The sequence below is a fragment of the Mauremys mutica genome, chromosome 13 (genome assembly GCF_020497125.1).
Source record: "Mauremys mutica isolate MM-2020 ecotype Southern chromosome 13, ASM2049712v1, whole genome shotgun sequence".
In the NCBI taxonomy this organism is placed as follows: Eukaryota; Metazoa; Chordata; order Testudines; family Geoemydidae; genus Mauremys; species Mauremys mutica.
The window spans coordinates 15661447-15678720 of record NC_059084.1 but is presented as its reverse complement, the minus strand read 5'-3'; the positions used below and the strand labels follow the sequence as shown (position 1 = coordinate 15678720).

Genomic DNA, 17274 nt, shown 5'->3' with positions numbered 1-17274 from the left:
ACCACCTATTTCCCTATGGAGATGGGCCTAACATTCAGATGCAACATTCAGTTCTGAATCCAGATTTCTAAAGCCCCACAATTTGGGTTTCAGTCTGACCAGTTATAAAAATAGGGCCAGATGCAAAATTTAGATCCCAGTTTAGATTCTAAATCCACCCCAAGTGGAACCAGTTTGTTTGGAACTTACGCTAGTGCCTAAGAAACTGCTGTGTCACACATAAGAGTTGGTTGAATATTATTCATTTGAAGTGTTCCATCAAATACCCCATTGGAACAATATGAATCTGTCTCCCACTGTTCACCCAGAGCTAGTCACACACATGCAAGGCCTGCAAACTGAATCAGACCACCCTCTACTGCATCCTCCTAATGTCCAATCCCACATTTTCTGGTTTTGGGTGTGCACAGCCTCACCTATTTGCACACTGATGCAATATCGGGACTTCAAGCCAGTAAGTGGGTTAGGCATCCCATGACATTGCTCATCAGTCCGATGCGTGAGACGCAGCACGTAGCCTGTACAACCTAAAGGAGGAGGACAGTGAAAATAGAAGGTGCATGACAAATTTACATAAGAGAGAAAGGGCTCATCATTTAAATGACTCTACACTAGTAGAGAAAAGCTTGTAAGAGGGGTGGCTGTGTAGGTCTATGTCAGACAAGGGAAATAAACGTAAATAGGTGGCCTTTGTGCTTCGCTGTGATGCTGCAGGGCGAACACCGTTTCACAGAAAACTGTCATTTTCTATCACAGTGGTAAAAAAAGAGATACATTTGTCACAGTTGCAGGACAATATACACACATGGAACTGAACTATGCGCTAGATTTTCCACTGGTGTAAGTCAGCATCACTACCGAAGCCCAGCAATTTGTTTGATCGTGTTTTGTGTACCAAACTAAAATCCTCCTAATGTTAACTGTCTGCTTGTCCGTCAATAGCTTGCAGTGCAAACAATACTGGGGATTTATATCCACAACAAGGTCACATTCATATACATTTATGGCCTTCTAGCTATTGTAGGTTAGGTTAGCCCAGGGTTGTCCAAATACACATTTCGAAAATCCAAGGATTACACCACATGTTTCTGCTCTCTGTTAGAGGGCCTGAAGATTATCCAACTAAAATATGGCTTTTATCTGCATGCAAGTTACCATTTTCTCCACGCATTCAAATACTTCATCACATCACAAGTTAACAGCATCTGTCTACATACATATCCAGGTTTTGTCTAACAAGCTCATCTCTGGAAGGGACATGCTACTTTGTTACCTATCAAAAAAAAGTCTAACCCACCACTGTAAGTGTGGTCTCGTGATCAGAGTTGAGGACTAGAAGCCAGAACCCTTGAGTCAAAAAGACTGATTCTGAAAAGAAAGGAAAAAAGCTTCATTTTGATGAAACATGTCAATTGTCTGTAACTTTCTGTTGGGATGGAATTTCTAGTCAAAGCCATAGTCAGACACACACAAAATAGCCAGGTGGGTAGGACTCTCACCTGGCAGGGGAGACCCAGGTTCAACTCCTGTCGGATTTGGAGCAGGGACTCTTGCTTCCTATATGACTGCCTTACCCACCAGGCTATTGGCTATTCATACATTCCAGAGCCAGAAGGGCCCATTGTGATCTAGTCTTACCTCCTTTATAACAGGCCAGAGAACTTCCCAAAATAATTCCTAGAGCAGGTCTGTTAGAAAAACATCCAATCTTGATTTAAAAGTTCAGTGATGGAGAATCCACCAGGACTTTGGTCAGTTGTTCCAATGGTTAGTTACTCGCTATTAAAAATGCACACCTAACTTTCAATCAGAATTCGTCCAGGCTTAACTTCCAGTCATTGGATCCCATTACACTTTTCTCAGCTAGACTGAAAGCCCATTATCATGTTCCCCATGTAGCTACATATAAAGGGTGATCAAGACACTCCTTAACCTTCTCTTTGGTCAGATAAGTAGATTGAGCTCCTTGCGTCTGTTATAAGGCAGATTTTCTCATAACTGTCATTCTTGTGGCTCTTCTCTGAACCCTCCTCGGTTTTTCCCCACATCCTTCTTGAATTGTAGACACCAGAACTGGACACAGTATTCCAGCAGCAGTCACACCAGGGCCAAATACAGAGGTAAAATAAGCTACTCCTACTTGAGATGCTCCTGTTTAAGCATCCAAGAATCGCATTAACTCTTTAGGCCTCAGCATCACACTGGGAGCTCATGTTCAGCGGATTGTCCACATGATCCCCCATCTCTTTTTCAAAGTCACTGCTTCCCAAGGATAGGGTCCCCCATCCTGTAAGTATGGCCTACATTATTTGTTCCTAGATGTATACCTATATTAGCTATATTAAAAACACATTGTTTGCTTAGCCCACTTTACCAAGCAATCCATATCACTATGTATCAGTGACATGTCTTCACTGTTTCCTACTCCTTTAATTGGGGTCATCTGCAAACCTTCAGTGATGATTTTATGATTTCTTCCAGCTCATTAAGAAAGATTTTAAATAGTGTGGGGCCAAGAGCCAATTGCTGCAGCACTCCACTAGAAACACACCTGCTCTATGATGATTTCTCCTGTTTAAAATTACATTCAGACTTATCAATTAGCCAGTTTTTAATGCATTTAATGGGTGCTGTATTAATTTTGTATAGTTTTACAGGCGGTGGGGAAGTTAAATCAAAATTAGGGCTAAATGATTTTAAAAAATAATCACGATTATCGCTCTGTTAAACAATAGAAAGCCATTTATTTAAATATTTTTGGATGTTTTCTACATTTTCAAATATATTGATTTTAATGACACAGAATACAAAGTGTACAGTGCTCACTTTATATTTATTTATATTACAAATATTTGCACTGTAAAAAAGAAAATAAATACTATTTTTCAATTCACCTATTACAAATACTGTAGTGCAATCTCTTCATCATGAAAGTTAAACTTACAAATGTAGAATTATGTACAAAGAAATAACTGCATTCAAAAATAAAACAATGTAAACTTTAGAGCCTACAAGTCCACTCAGTCCTACTTCTTGTTCAGCCAATCGCTCAGATGAACAAGTTTGTTTACATTTACGGGAGATAATGCTACCCACTTTTTGTTTACAATGTCACCTGAAAGAGAGAACAGGCATTCGCATGGCACTGTTGCAGCCAGCATTGCAAGATATTGACGTGCCAGATGTGGTAAAGATTAAAATGTCCCTTCATGCTTCACCCACCATCCCAGAGGACATGCTTCCATGCTTATGATGGGTTCTGCTTGATAACGAGCTACAGCAGTGCGCACTGACGCACATTCATTTTCATCATTTGAGTCAGATGCCACCAACAAAAAGTTGTTTTTCTTTTTTGGTGGTTCAGGTTCTGTAGTTTCCACATCAGAGTGTTGCTCTTTTAAGACTTCTGAAAACATGCTCCACACCTCATCCCTCTCAGGTTTTGGAAGGCACTTCAGATGCTTAACCCTTGGGTCGAGTGCCGTAGCTATCTTTAGAAATCTCACATTGGTACCGTCTTTTCATTTTGTCAAATCTGCAGTGAAAGTGTTCTTCAATCGAACAACACATACTGGGTCATCATCTGAGACTGCCATAACACAAAATATATGGCAGAATGCAGATAAAACAGAACAGGAGTTCAGTCTCAAATTTAATTAATACATTATTTTTAGCGAGCGTCATCGGCATAAAAGCATGTCCTCTGGAATAGTGGACAAAGCATGAAGGGGCATACGAATCTTTAGCACACCTGGCACATAAATATCTAGCAACGCCAGCTACAACGATGCCATGCCAACGCCTGTTCTCACTTTCAGATGACATTGCAAGTAAGAAGTCGGCAGCATTATCTCCCGTAAAGTTAAACAAACTTGTTTGTCTTAGCGATTGGCTGAACAAGAAGTAGGACTTAGTGAACTTGTAGGTGCTAAAGTTTTACATTGTTTTATTTTTAATACACTTATGTAACAAAAAAAATCTACATTTTTAAGTTGCACTTTCACGATAAAGAGATTGCACTACAGTACTTGTATGAGGTGAATTGAAAAATACTATTTCTTGTGTTTATCATTTTTACAGTGCAAACATTTGTAATAAAAAATATAAAGTGAGCACTATGCACTTTGTATTATGTGTTGTAAATTAAAATCCAATATTCAAAAAAATGTAGAAAAAATCCAAAATATTTAATAAATTTCAGTTGGTATTCTATTGTTTAACAGAATTTTTTTTTAAATTTTTTAAATCACGGTTAATTTTTTTTAGTTAATCGCATGAGTTAACTGTGATTGACAGACCTAATCAAAATGTCATATGATACCACGTCAAATGCCTTACTGAAGTCTAAGTATATTACATCAACACTTCGCTTTATCAACTAAACATGTAATTTTTTTGATGAGATCAAGTTAGACAGGCTCTATTTTCCATAAATCCATGTTGATCCGCATTGATTATATTACCTTCATTTGTTTCTTCATCAATCAAGTCCCATATCAGCTCCTCCATTAACTTACCTGGGATTGATGGCAGACTGACAGGCCTATAATTACCCAGATCATCCCATTTACCATTTTTAAATATGGGCACAACATTGGCTTTCCTCCAGTCTTCTGGAATTTCCCCAGTGTTCCAAAATTGATGAAAATCAAAGTTACGGCCCAGAGAGCGCCTCACCCACCTCTTTCAAAATTGGATGGAAGTGATCTGGACCTACTGATTTAAAAAAAAGTCTAACTTTAGTAGCTGCTGTTTAACATCCTCCTGAGATATCAGTGAAAAGGAAAGTGTTCTGTTTTTTCCCAAATGCAGAACAGAAATATTACTGCAGAAAAGGTAGACATGTTCAGTAAATAATAATTTCCCATTTCTATCTAGTAATGGACCAATACCATTGTCAAGATTCTTTATGTTCCTAATATATTTTAAAAACAAAATACAAAAAAAAACTACTTAAGTCTTCTGGCCATAGATTTCTCCTTATGCTCTCCCTTTGCTTCCCTTATCAATTTCCTACAATTCCCAACTTCTGAATTATATTCATTACTATCAACCTCCCCTTTCTTTCAGTTTCTATAGCTGCCTTCACTTCACTTCTAAACCAAGCTGGGTTTTTTAAAAAACCAATATGGCCTTCTTCTTTGATTGTGGCTTTCTAGACATGTAGTAAAGTATTCTTAAACAATTCCCAATTATTCAAATTTCTGATTAATTCTTCTTTCTGGCTGATTTGGCTCAATTGTTTTCATCTTTGTGAAAACTGGACCTTTTAAAGACCGGTATCGCTGGTCTGGACTTTTTTGCTTGCACATTATAAATGTGATCAAGTCATGATCACTTATACCTAAGTTACCATTAATTTTTAGTTCTGTGATCAGTTCCTCTTTATCTGTCAAGACAAGGTCTAATATATAATTCCCCTGTGTTGGATACAATTCTTGGAATTAGGAAATTGTCATCTAATATTTAGAAATCCCAAGGATGTTTTAGTATTGGCAGCATGAGAGCTCCATTATGTGTCACTCAAATTGAAGTCCTCCACAACCGCACAGCTTTTCCCCCTACTTGTTATAGGTAGGTGCATAAGGAACTGATCATCCTATTCCCCAGTGTGATCTGGTGTCCTGTAGCAGAGTGGTTCTCAAAGCTGGTCCGCCACTTGTTCAGGGAAAGCCCCTGGCGGGCCGGGCCAGTTTGTTTACCTACCATGTCTGCAGGTTCGGACAACTGCAGCTCCCACTGGCAGCAGTTCCCCACTCCAGGCCAATGGGGGCTGCGGGAAGGGCGTCCAGCACATCCCTCGGCCCACGCCACTTCCCGCAGTCCCCGATGGCCTGGAGCGGCAAACCGCAGTCAGTGGGAGCCGCGATCAGCTGAACTTGCAGACATGGCACGTAAACAAACCGGCCCGGCCTGCCAGGGGCTTTCCCTGAACAAGCGGCGGACCGGATTTGAGAACCACTGCTGTAGCAAACACCAGCTAATACCCCTGCCCCATCTTGTGCTTTATCATTTTCTTCTGAATTGTCAGTGACTTGGAAACAGGGAATGCCATTTTTGACAGAGTGCCACTCCCTCTCCCCCTTTGCCCACTCAAACCTTCCTAAATAGATTATAACCATTGATTAGGACATTACAGTCATGGGAATCATCCCACTAAGTTTCAATAATACCAACTAAATCAAATTTATGCTCATGAAATGAGCAATTTCAGCTTCCCTTGTTTGAAACCAGGCTACTTGCATGGTGTGTAGCCAATAAAAGAATTTCTTCACTTCGTGTCCTTTGGTTTTTGATTTATTTTGTTCTCAACGTCTCCATTTTGTGCTGAGTGTGCATAATCTTAAACTAATTACAAAAGGGGAGAGGTAAACATCCTTCTGACCATTCTAGCCAGCCTGTCATTGAGAAGATTGATTCCCCTTCTACTGAGGTGGAGGCCATCCAAACTATACGGCCCCTTCTCCCCATAAATGGTGAACCAATGTTCCACAAAAACCAAAACCCTCCACCACTTCTCTAGCCAGCTGTTCACTTCCAGAATCCGCCTTCTGTCATCCTTTGCTCATGGGACAGGAAGGATCTCAGATGATCACCTGGAATTCTTCTTCAGCACAAAAACTAGTTAATGTTTGTTAAGCACTTTGGGTTCATTGACTGAAAGATGCTCTATGGGAACTGCTCAAAATGATCCAGATTGACAGTTCCAACATTTGGCCAGATTTGTGCCTCACGTACATCTTCAGGTCACTAAGCTTGATGGAGTTCACCACCAACAGTAAATCAGGTGGGGAATTAGATTATAATGTTGTATACTAGGAATGCACAGTACTGCACTGTATTCAATCACTAGAACCACTATGTGAAGAAACACAAGTCAGTCTGCCTTCAGTTTTTATTCTATAGCACCTTTAACTGTGAAGTCTAGCAAACGTAACACATCCTAATGTGTAATAGAAAAGCATGGCAGATAGTGTCTAGGAGAACTTTCACAGTACTGTATCACTTCCTACATTTTTAAATAAATACACAGCCAGATTTTCAGGATTGTGACACCTTCTTCTCCCCCTCAATTCAACAACACTTAAGTACATATATAACTCAAGGGGATTACTCATGTGAGTAATGTTAAGCACATCAGTGTTTCTCAGAAGCTGGTGAAATGTGTAGCAAGTGAAACTCCATTACTATGTAACTGCTTAAAACCACAAAGGGACAAAATCTTTGCAAAATAGCTTAAGCCTGATCAATTCACATCTGACCTGCCCTGACACTTGCAGGTCTGTAATTGTAATCCCAAAGGATGCAGGCAGAATGTTGAGCTCCCTAGTACTGATTTCTCTTCTGATGCTGCCATTTCATTGAATCGTCTACTCTGAAAGGTGCCTTGAGCCTCTTTCCTGCTCCAGAGGAAAGTACAGACCTATCCTGAAGTGCCAAACACTTTAACAGATCACAGCACCCATGCAATCTGACACACATTATTGGAGTGTCTATCTGGGCAGCAAGAGCTCTGTCAGACTGCAGGCAGGACAATGACGCCTTAAGGACTTTCCAGTCTTTTAGCTCTCAGTTGTGACTTAGTGATGGCCTAGATTTTCAGTATTTTGCACATAAAAGCGTACATAGTTACCTTGACTTATCTAGGGTAAAATATTCAGAAGTACCTAATTTGCGCTTAAAGTTAAGTGCCTTTGGCAAATGGGACATAGTTGCTTTTGAAAATTTTACTAGAAGCTGGACATTTATGCATAAATTTGCTGCAGTTGTGTACAAAGTAGTGGTATTGTGCATAACATTAGGTTTCCTGTTCTACTTTGTCCCTGAATGTTTAAGAATTGTCATATTAAAATATTTCACTTCAAATGAAAGTGAAGTGAAATTGACAAGCAAGGCAGAATAAATGCCTCCAAATAAGATATGGTTGGGGTATGAGGTCTTCTGCCTGCATTGATGGAAACCTGCTTCTCATCCCCTATTACACAGAGTTAAAAGAAATACACATTAACAGGGCCTGGTTGTGAAGGACTTCTCATGTGACTCATCCCACTCTGAGCAAAGAATACTCATGTGAATAAGGGTTTGCAGAAGTGGGCCCTAAATACATATTAATTTTGTTGTCATTCAGACCTGCTCTTCAAAGAGGTTACAGTGACCTGCTCACACTGATCTCCGTGCGAAAAGGAGAGGAATGCTTCAGCATTTTGTAAAAGCCGTTATTTTTATATGTGACATTTTTCTCAGTAATCAGAGTAAATAATTTTGACTAATCTTCCTCCTGATTTTATACAATGTCAACAGGAATAATAAACTACAAAGAAATGCCACTGATTGATTCATTGCTGCTGCACAGAGCTTCCGACATTTAAAAATAAAGAGATCTTTCAATTTAATCATCTAGCAGGAAGCATTCATAAGCGATTCACACACCGTGTCCTCTTTTATTAATGCCACGGCCAGACAGACTGATTTGCACACACATTTGCATGTTTGGCTTGATTGGAAAAATGTGCACACACCTGCCCCCTCCTTATTACCACGCCTGCACATGCAAATTGTGTAATTCTGCTCCACATCTTTTGTGATAGCCTGGCACATGTCCTTGGTTATTGCCTTGTTAGCCATGTGCACATGCAGCTTATGGATTTATTTGCACAAGCGTGGTAACTGTACATGCAAAATTGATTCACATGCCTCTGCATGCCTAACTAATCAGGCACAAAATGTTCATTACTGAACACAGGAAAAATATCTAGGGGCTGAAAATCTATGAACATATTTTAATCATGTGTTTTGACTAAGGGCAGGTCTACACTACAAATTTACATGAGTGCATCTGCACTGGTTCAGCTGAGCCACTTGAGTGCGTCTGGTGAAGATGCTCTAAGCTGATGGGAGAGAGCCCTCCTGTCAGCTTAATAACTCCACCTCTGCAAGAGCCAATAGCTATGTTGTCAGGAGAAGCTTTCCGGCCAACATAGCAGTCTACATGTGTGGGCGGGGGGTTATGTTGGTATAACTACATCTCTCAGGGGTGTGGATTTTTAACAACACTGAGCAACATAGTTCTACCAAAGTATGTAGTGTAGACCAAGTGGTGCTACTCAAAGTGGTGGTCCGTGGACCGGTGCTGGTCCATGAGCCATTGGCTGCAGGTCCGCGGCGAGTTTCCAAGAAAGAGAGAAATAATACTATAATTTAAAAATCGCACCGGAATTCCACCAAGAATAATTATCAGTTGATAAAAGTCAACAATGTTAAATAATATTATGTTTTCAGAAGCTCATATTATAATATTGATAATTATGCCATAGCGCTACAGCATGTTTTGCATGAGACGTGCAAGTGCAGGCTTACCCCACTCTTTCGCATATAAAGACCCCGCCCCACCGGCAGTTACCATCGAGAAGTTGAATAGAGAGCGTCATACGGCTCTCTGCATGTTTGTCATTTGGGACCCTGTCCAAACCTACTGATCTGAGAATGTAAGTACTAATAATATTATAAATTTTAATAATTATTTTCTATCCTATCCCGCCGTATCCCTTACGAAGTAGATAGAGACAACTGAGCACCACACACCTATAGCCAAATAGACAGTCCTTGTAGGAGCAGGATTTTATAATTGTACTATAAGAATTGATGTAAACTTTGATTTCATTCTGCCAGCCACCCTTTTTGAATAACAGAAAGGAATGACCGTCTGAGACTGGGATCCTGTTTCCAATATGCATTACAATTAGGACCTGTTATAAAGTTTAGTTAGTAAAAGACAGGATTTTGTATTGTGTCTATGATAAATAGGTTAGAGAAATGTTGAGGGCCTGAAGCCCCAATGTGAATTGCTTTAGTTATAAGATTTAGCAAAGCTTGATTTATAATGTATTCTGCTGAATATAAAACACTGCTGTCTGTATACCTTTGAAGGTGTCTGTGAGAGACTGTTTGTGTGAATGAGGAATGAATGCATCAGGAAAAGATAAGGTGTGAAAGCCATCATAAATGTCCAGATGGTCAAGAAAAAGTGAGAGACTTGGAAAGACCAGGAGACAATCGGAAAACATCCATTGTATCGGATGCTAAACATGTTAGCAGCATTGATGACCTCAGAGGTGAGGCAGGCACCCCCAAAGGTGAGACAACAAATAGGAGATAACGATGGGAAGCCTGACAATAACCATCAAATGATAACAGCAAAATACTCCAAGATTAACACCACTTAAGGACTAATGATTACAGGATGACATTGCAAAATGCATGGACTCAAATGGGAATTTACAACTATAAAGCTGGGGTGTTTTGCCATGGAACTCTGGCTTCAGTCCTGCAAAGCCTCGGAGCATCAGTTCCTCACTCGTGCTCAATCTAACTGGCCATTAGATTGACTCAAGCTACAACAGACTGATAACTGTAAACATCAACTGGCAGGAGTGTGTGTGTGTGTGTGTGTGTGTGTGACTGTTCCCCCTGAAAAGATCCCGTGTGCTTTGTATGAGCATAACATCCTCGCTTCCTCCATATCCATATATTGTTTCATACACCTCTCATTGTTCTTACTTATATCCTTCCCCTCTTCTAGAATTAAACCTACATGTTTCTGCCTGGAAGTTCTCGAAATTCCTCGCTTTCTCACTCCATATCTTTCAGACAGGTAAATCTTATTTTTGATGTTCATTATTAATTCTTTCTATATGTTCAAACCATCTTAACTTTCCAATTATTATCCTGTTTGCAATTTAATTTTAAAATTTATATTATCTTCTTATCCTAACATTACTTAGCCTATTAATCAATGTTCTCCCACACAAATTTCTCAATAAAAGCATTCCCACTGCATTTATTCGGCTTTCATCCTAATATCATAAATTAAGTATCTACCCAGGGTAATGGAATTTATATTAATTATTTTTATGCCTAATTTACAGATGGTTTAGCGAGGCCCAATTGAGCATATTTATCAAGCAGACATATCCGGTTGCTGAACACGCAAGTAATTCTGAATCAGATGACGGCAATGTAAATGAAACCGAAGTATTGTCAACAAAAAGAATTCGTACTAGCTCTACTTTGAAATATGACTCCTCATACTTTCAGTTCAGTTTTGTAGCCACACATGATGGTGGAGTGCCAAAACTGCAGTGCATTGTTTGTGGTAATGTGTTGGCTAATGACGCAATGAAGCCGTCAAAGCTCAAGAGATATTTAAATACAAAACATAATTAAATTAGTTCAAAGCCAAAAGAGTTCTTCAAAAGAAAGCATATTGATTTAAAAGGCCGTCAGAAACAGATCTTTGAAGTGTCACACAAATACTTGTGCTTTGTGAGCTTCTTGTAAAGTAGTGTTTCGTGTTGCTAAGACTAAAAAGTCATACACAGTCGGTGAGACGCTAGTGATAGGCTGTATTAAAGATGTCTTCATGGAAATTCTGGGCGAGCCGGCAGCAAAGAAAGTGGCTCAGGTGCCACTTTCAAATGACACTATATCTTGACAAATTCATGATCTGGCTCCCAATATGGAAGATCAGCTCATAGGACAGATTAAATTAGCTAAGTACTTTTCTTTGCATCTTGACGAATGTACAGATGTTGCTAATATGGCAATTCTGCTGGTGTATGTCCGCTTTGAACTTGAGAGTGATTTGAAGGAAGAGTTTTTGTTTTCTGCTTCACTACCAATGAAAACAACTAGTTCTGAAGTGTTCAAGACTGTGAGTGACTACATCATTAACAAATGTGGGTTGGATTTCAAGTTTTGTGTAAGTGTATGTTCTGATGGTGCTGCCACAATGACAGGACGGCATTCTGCAGTGGTTACCCAGATTAAGGCACTTGCACCTGAATGCAAGTCGACGCACTGCTTCTTTCACCGAGAAAGTCTTGCAACAAAAAAAATGTCAGCAGAACTAAACAGTGCGCTCAGCGAGGTCATAAAAATTGTGAACCATGTAAAGGCGAATGCTTTAAATTTGAGACTATTCACTGCATTATGTGATGATATGGAAGCTGATCATAAACAGCACCTATTGCATGCCGATGTATGTTGGTTATCGAGGGGGAAAGTTCTGTCAAGATTATTTGAGTTCCGAAACAAGCTTGCTGAGTTTCTTCAGGACAAAAAACCAAATTGGTCACAATTGTTCCGAGATGTGGATTGGATAGCCAAGCTGGCTTATTTGGCTGAGATCTTTGCCATCTTTAATGATCTCAACACCTCCATGCAGGGAAGGATGCCTTCGTGTCTTACAATGGCAGACAAGATTGACAGACAGAAACGAAAGCTAAAAGCATTGACAAGTCGAGTGTCAAGAGATTGTTATGACATGTTTCACAACTTAGTGACAATCATCGCTGATGCAGGCAAAGACATCAGATAGTTTGAGAAGCACTGATCTAGCCCATTTCTGCCTGCTCCCCATAAGAGGCAGGCTTAAGTGTACCTCAAGACCATCCCTGACAAATGTTTTGTCTAACTTGTTCTTAACACCTTGAAGGATGGGAATTCTACAACCTCCCTAGGAACCTTCTTCCAGTGCTTAAGCTATCCTTATAGTTCAAAAGCATTGCCGAATATCTACTCTAATCTCCCTTGCTGCAAACTAAGCAGATTACTTCTTGTTCTACCTTTGGTGGACAAGAAAAGTTGATCTCTATCCTCTTTATAACAACCTATTATTACCTATAGGAACACTTATCAGGTCCCCCTTCAGCAGCCTCTTCTCTAGAAGTAACATGACCAATTCTTTTAACCTTTCCTCACAGGTGATGTTTTCTATACATCCTCTTTTTGTTACTCTCCTCTGGATTCTCTCTCATTTGCCAACACCTTTCTTCAGAGCAGTGCCCAAACCTGGACACAGTATTCTAGCTGAGGCCTCACCACTGTTGAATAGAACAGAATAATTGCTTCCCATGTCTTACATATGATACTCCTGTTAATGGCACCTATGCTGAAGTATGACTGCATGGGTGCTCCGGGGCTGAGTAGCAGGTGCTCAGCACGCACTGGCAGGCCCTGCCCACCAGCTCCTCCCATCCATGGGCCCCACCCACACAGGATCAGCTGTTCAGCAGCAGGCAGGAGGTGCTGGGGGGAGGAGCAGGGGCAGGGAGAGGCAGAGTGTGCTCAGGGGAGGGGCGGGGTCTTGGGGAAGGGGAGAAGTGGGGGCAGGACCTGGGGCAGAGTGGGGGGTTGAGTTCCCCCCGGGGAAATGAGAAAGCTGGCACCTATGGACTCCAGAATGACATGCCATTCTCACAACAGCAGTGTGATCCACTATAGACATTAGACCCTTTTTGGCAGTATTACAACCAAGCTAGTTATTTGCTGGTTTGTATTTGTTCATGTGATTTTTCCTTCCCAAGTGCTTGTCTTTATTGACTGTCATCTTGTTGATTTCAGATGAATTCTCTAATTCATCAAGATTTTGAAGACAGGAGGTATAGCAGTTGCACCTACCCTCAGTCTCCCTTGCTTGACGACAGAGCAGGTCTAGGGACAGGCTGCACCATCGTAAAGGATGATGCCGCACAATACATACTCGGCCGATGTGCTATGGAGCTGGGGAGGGATTGCATCTCTTGAGGCACAGTTCTTCCTGGAGCTCCTCTTGGGGCAATGCAGCTCTGAATCACCACTATCACAGACCAACATCTAAATGGCAAAATGTGTCTGTAAGGGATTAGCCACAGAAGATTTTATAAACAATGACATGATACACAAGGAGCTAACTAACTGAACAAAATTTCTTTAAACAGATGAACTATTTCTATATCTGTTTGAAATCCCAATTCTGAGCTGGTCTGATGGCTCAGATGAGTACGCACTACGCTGGTCAGGAGTGAGGGAAGACATCAGCTGCTTCATCAGCTATCGGGGTTGGGGAAAGGCACATGTAAAGGGGATACTGTCAGCCAATGCGTAGTAGAGAGCTCAATACTTGTTTGAGGCAATGGCTCAGAGAGCCCTAATGGTAACAGAGACTGCTGGGGGATTGGGATGGAGGTGACTAGTGGCCCAGAAGACACCGGGGGCTTGTGAGTACTGAAGGCTGAGCAGAGTTGGGGTGAGAGGGGGCAGGGCAAGTTTATTTTTTTTGAATGTTCGTAGCACATAATCTTAGAAGTTCAGTTCATGCTTTATACACTTCAGGGCCATTTTTTCAGGCTGTGGAGTCAGAGCTGGATACGGCTGTTACACCCAATTTCTTCTGGCTGGTATCTAGGGTGACCAGACAGCAAGTGTGAAAAATCGGGACAGGGGGTGGGGGTAATAGAAGCCTATATAAGACAAAGCCCCAAATATTGGGACTGTCCCTATAAAATCAGGACATCTGGTCACCCTACTGGTATCTTGGCGGCTTTATACCAGCTGTTGGAATATGTGTCCCTTAAGGTCTGATAGAACATCTGCCGCTGTATGTTGGCAGCAGCCTGCCTGCCACCCTCCCCCACAACAGCTCTGTATTGCATAACTTCACCCCTACCTGTTTAGGTGGTGAGTTGATCCTCCAAGGACTTTATCCCTAAACCAGTATGGAGCTTAGCAATACACCCTCCACCCCCACTACAGTACTTATCCCTTGCTCCACCCCACCCTCAACTGTTCCTTTCCCTTGCTCTGTTTATTTTTGGGTTTAAACAGTGAGCAAAAATTGACTTTGGCTTCTTTGCCTGAACTCTGAAGTGTTTGAGTTGATAAGATCCAGGTGATGCATTCAGAGACAGTTACACAGTTCCCAGGGAGAAGACTGGTTCCTGGCAGGCAGCAATGAGTGAAGCTAAGCGAGGGCTGACGTTTCTTTTAACTGCAGCAGCATTGCTCTGCTTGCCTGTTCACCAAACTGTTAAAGCTAGATCACCGATTAGGAATAACATTAAAAATCTTTGGCATTGAGGATTCCTGCTTAGATCCTGGAGTGGGGTGAGGGGCTACATAGTATGGTGGAGCACCCACAGCTGCTGGGAGGAATGTGGGGGAGAGCATTACACGTTGCTCTTGAGTGAGTCTACCTCCTGCCAACCCAGAGGCGTGTTAGACTCAAAAGGAGCCACATCCAGCCCTTCTTGGTCTAAAGGGAAGGTCAGACTAGACTCAGGAGGGGAAATAATGGGGGAAACAGAATGGTGGAAGAACCACACACTTCAAAAATTCTCCAAGGGACAGAGCCCCCCTTCCTCCGTCCTAGGCAGTTGGCCATCTATACAGGAAAGCTGGGTGCAATTAAGTTGGGATCCTGTTATGGTGACATCTTTATTCTCATACACCAACTCCACTCTACACAGAGGTTTACCTACAACTAGAACATCACGGTGCATTGAAGCTGCCAAAGACTCATTCCACTGCCTGTAACCGGAGTTGCACTGCATGTGAGTTCACTACAAGGCCAGTTCCACCCCATAAAATAAGCCTGCTTATATGATTTTTAATACTTCATTATAAGAAGTTCCACATTTTTAAAGAGAGGCTTGAGTGAATACAATTGTGCAACTAGGTCTGCAACTAGGCCATTAGCAATTATCTTTGAGAAGTCATGGAAGACGGGAGACATTCCAGAAGACTGGAAAAGGGCAAATATTGTGCCCATCTATAAAAAGGGAAATAAGGACAACTGGGGGAATTACAGACCAATCAGCTTAACTTCTGTACCCAGAAATATAATGGAGCAAATAATTAAGCAATCAATTTGCAAACACCTAGAAGATAATAAGGTGATAAATAACAGTCAGCATGGATTTGTCAAGCACAAATCATGTCAAACCAACCTGATAGCTTTCTTTGACAGGGTAACAAGCCTTGTGGATGGGTTGGGGGAGAAGCAGTAGATGCGGTATATCTTGATTTTAGTAAGGCTTCTGGGATGTATTAGCAGGAGTATTGTAAGCAAGACATGAGAAGTAATTATTCCGCTCTACTCCATGTTAATTAGGCCTCAACTGGAGTATTGTATCCAGTTCTGGGCACCACATTTCAGGAAAAATGTGGACAAATTGGAGAAAGTCGAGAGAAGAACTACAAAAATGACTGATGGTCTAGAAAACATGACCTATGAGGGAAGATTGAAAAAACTGGGTTTGTTTAGTCTGGAGAAGAGAAGACTGAGAGGGGACATAACAGTTTTCAAGTACATAAAATGTTGTTACAAGGAAGAGGGAGATAAATTGTTCTTCTTAAGCTCTGAGGATAGGACAAGAAGCAATGGGCTTAAATTGCTGCAAGTGAGGTTTAGGTAGGACATTAGGAAAAACTTCCTAACTGTCAGGGTGGTTAAGCACTGGAATAAATTGCCTAGGGAGGTTGTGGAGTCTCCATCATTGGGGATTTTTAAGAGCAAGTTGGACAAACACCTGTCAGGGATTGTCTAGATAATATGTAGTCCTGCCTTGAGTGCAGGGGACTGGACTAGACGACCTCTCGAGGGTCCCTTCCAGTTCTATGATTCACATGCATTACTATCACTGCACATGCACCTCAGGACACTGTATGCACAAATGGCTGATGGCTGCATGCACACACGTGTGGCACAAACCTCTCAAGAAATGTGGCCCTATTTCTGTGTGCACCTATCATTTATTGTAGTCCAGAGATGTTCCAGTCACTGACATGTGAAAACAATGTGGGACAAACATCCACCTGACCTCAGCTGCAGGCTGAAATATTTGCACCTGCATGAGTGTAGGCCCAGTTATACGGGCAGGTTGAAAAACCCACCCTTTCTGTGGATTCAGCCATCATGTGTGTTTTTCAGGAATACAGCGAAGCGGATTTCATATACAGATTAGCCATCACTGCTGAGAGGAACAGTGAGAAGAGGAGGATGGAAGGGAGCACCCATAATATTTTATCTCCTCAGGGGTACTTCATATAGTACGTCTTAAATGCAGCCCCCTCTGGAGTGTAGAGTAGCAAACAACCAGCCTACAGCACACTTGCATCCGTTGGAGGGAAGGGAACAGAAGCATTGGGGTAAGTTTCCTAACATGCTCTGGAATCATTAATGCCCCCAACCGAGAACATCAAACTGCCAGGGGCTTCATTTCTCTACCTCAAAAACTGAATCAACGTTGACAGAATTTGAACACGGGGTTCCTAAAATCTGATGCTCAAAAACAGAGACAACCCTTTAAGAATAAGCGTGATTTTCTACTACTTCCCACTAGCAATATATATCACTCTAGTTACTATTCTTTATTATTTGGTGTTTGACCTAAAGCTTCTATTAGGAGTCAAACTATTTAGCCTACGCAGCACAAATAGACTGTGGGGTACTATGGA

General features: G+C 41.4%; 1 pseudogene; it reads left to right on the top strand.

Moving 5' to 3' along the window:
* Positions 1–5500: 5500 nt before the first annotated feature.
* LOC123348293 lies at positions 5501–12376 on the top strand (annotated as a pseudogene).
* Positions 12377–17274: the final 4898 nt, after the last annotated feature.